The sequence below is a fragment of the Sinocyclocheilus grahami genome, unplaced genomic scaffold (assembly GCF_001515645.1).
Source record: "Sinocyclocheilus grahami isolate Dianchi unplaced genomic scaffold, SAMN03320097.WGS_v1.1 scaffold215.1, whole genome shotgun sequence".
Classification (NCBI taxonomy): Eukaryota; Metazoa; Chordata; class Actinopteri; order Cypriniformes; family Cyprinidae; genus Sinocyclocheilus; species Sinocyclocheilus grahami.
Window position 1 is genome coordinate 2,189,149 of NW_015505394.1, and position 3,033 is coordinate 2,192,181.

Below are 3,033 nucleotides of genomic sequence, written 5' to 3' on the forward strand. Positions count from 1 at the left end.
CAAATAAGTCTTGCTGTTTTGCTTTTTTGTTAAAGCAGTGTTGCTGTTGTAAAGTTGTACAGCTACAGTTGTGTTGCTGGGTTTTAAAGCAGGTTTGATTTTTTTTTTCTAGCTTACTCTGTATTAACAGGACTTCACTGTCCACTCTGTTCAGATGTGGAGGAATGGCTACACATAGATGTGTGCACACTGTCAGAGCTGTGTGAGATCACTACCATCCTGCTTTTGTGGGTAGGGGTGTTAAATAATATTTTTTTTGTTGTGGTTTTGTTTAGTTTTTCCCACTAGGGTTTTTAACATTCTAAAAGCTCTTTATTCCAAAGATACAAGCTAGTCAGTGTATTCCGCAGGTGTAATGTATTCAAAGTTGCTTCAGAAGTATTACAAGTATTACATACAACAATAAAACAGTGCATTGACATAAAAAAGGAAATTTACTTTTGGTACTTAAGTACTTTTAAAAGCAAGTACTTCTGTACTTTTACTTAAGTAAAAATCGGTCTTTACAACTTTTACTTGTAATGGAGTAATATTTGACCAGCAGTATCTGTACTTTCACTCAAGTAATAGAGTTGAGTACTTTGTCCGCCTCTGTTATTGAATGCATTTTATAACAAGGCAAAGAAAAATGTTCACTATATAATTAAAGGCTTTTCAAAAGTGTAGTTATTGAGAAACGCACACAACCAATCTATGTAAAAACTGTAATACTGGCAGAATGTACAGTTGCTAAACAACAAATTAGATTAACTGGGTAATGCTAAAGAAAGCACTACATAAACCTGTAATTTGGCCACTCGCACTATGCTCTTGTTAAAAAAAAAAGAAAAAAAAAAGGAGTCACAAGAATGAGCAAGAAATACACTGGTAGAGCTGCAAAGCTTTGTTTCAAATGGTATTGTAATTGATCTAATTTAAGTGAAACCAAGTACACATGATCTATGGCAGGAAAAATCAATGATGTCCTGAATTTACATTATTAGCCATGTTATTCTCATAGCATCATTTGAACACCTCCATCTTGGAGCTCATCAATAATCCAGCACACTTGAGAGTCAGCCTCCAATTGGGCAAATGACGGTCTCAGCTGAGTGGGGTGAGGTGCTGTTGCTAAGGAAACGCTCAGCAGAGTCCCACCAGGACCACGCTAGGACTCTAAGTATAACATAATCAGTGTTCTGTTACTGTCTATCTTTAACATCTTACATAAATCTCACACACACACACACTTTATATACTTATAGTATAGGCTCCTATTGTTTTATATAAACCTCTTTACAAAAATATTTCAACATACTAACCCCTAAATAGAAATGTTTTGCATTTTTAGTACTCTTTGTGTCGCTTTTCAATTAAGGATGGCTCTGAATTTCCCCAAAGCAAGGTTTGGTTAGATTTAGCTCATGTCTGAAGACAAAACTGTCTACACACTAGCATGTTTACTTGCAGACCTTTCCATCCATCTTGAATAAATAAATAGATTCCCCACTGTGTTTGCACTGGCAGCACTTCTTGTAATTGATCACACATTTATGTGAACTGTGGGCAATCAAATCTCAATTTCCTTCTCACATCCAATCAGCTCAAAAGTCTTTTGAATCATCACTCTGTAAAATAACCATCTAGACCTACTTTAAATTTATGGCCATGTCATCCTGTCAGCTTTATATATACGTCTTTATTTTTTCCTATTCTTTGCACGCACCTTTGTATACCAGAAAGCATTGAAATATCCACCCATCACAGTGCGTTATCATGCAAGAACACGATGTCCAGCTTAACAGAGAAGATGCCCTTGGCTACAGTCACAAATTCAATCCCTGACAATCCTGTACAGTCATCAATCACAGAGCCAACTTCAATGACCTACACCCCTTTAAACATAATGCTCATCTAAGGGTTTATCTACAGTACAAACATCAAAATCTACAGGGTCACACCAAAGATTCTGTGAATTTTTATCTTATAAGTTGCATTTAAATCAAGCTAATAACTGTTTTTCAACTCAACGCATGACTCTTTACATGATATTATACTCTCAACACACTCTAGAAATGCAATCATTTATATCAAACCTGCCTTGCAAAAATTTCCCAACTGAAAATTTTGTCACACAAGATGTATTATTGTGGCATATGCATTAGAACAAATCTCTCTCTGTCTCGCAGTCATTAATGATGACTTTCAATGCATAGAAAAGAAGCTGGGCAATTATCCAGCTGATAATATCTCCTGCTGTGTGGTTGGAACAGATGGGCAAGAGAAGCAAAGACACATTTAGCTTTTTATTTCTTCACTAGTAGCACTTCTTTTCATTGTAATACAACACAACTACAGACAGAAAGGCTTTAAGTCTATCTAGGGAATCTGTCTCAAATCAATGTCTTAATGGCTTCCAACAAGCAGTGCTCATATTCAAACAACCCAATGAATCATCTTCAATCAGATATAGTCAAATCTGATTGTCTCCGCCAAACGTGCTATTTGCCTGTTTATATATATATATATATATATATATATATATATATATATATATATATATATATATATAAACAGTTCTGTATTCCTCCATTTAAATCTAATAATTGTCTCAAAGGAGTGTGTAGGCTGTGGTCAACAGCGCCACCTGCTGATTCAGATGGTATTGTTACCATAACATTAGATATAGGCCTACTGTAGTAATAGATCTAGCGTTAAATCTAGGGTGTAAATTACCAGTAAAAAGAATGCAAAGCGTTTTAAACCACAGTTTGAAAAAGTCCCTCCACATCCACAATAGAATAACTGTCTGAATTAATATATGCGTCCCACTTTTAAGAGAAATAATGTAATACATTGTAAACATACCGGTTAACAGGAGAGCGCCGCATTGGAATGTTCCATTTTTACCTAAAATGGGGGTGCCGGTGTTAGTAAAATACTTCTTAAATGTTTGTATCGCTAATAATATATACCATTTCTTAATTTGCTTTAAAAATAAGAATACGTGTTGTTCAAAGGATCTATCTAAATAATTCTACCTGCGGAAATATT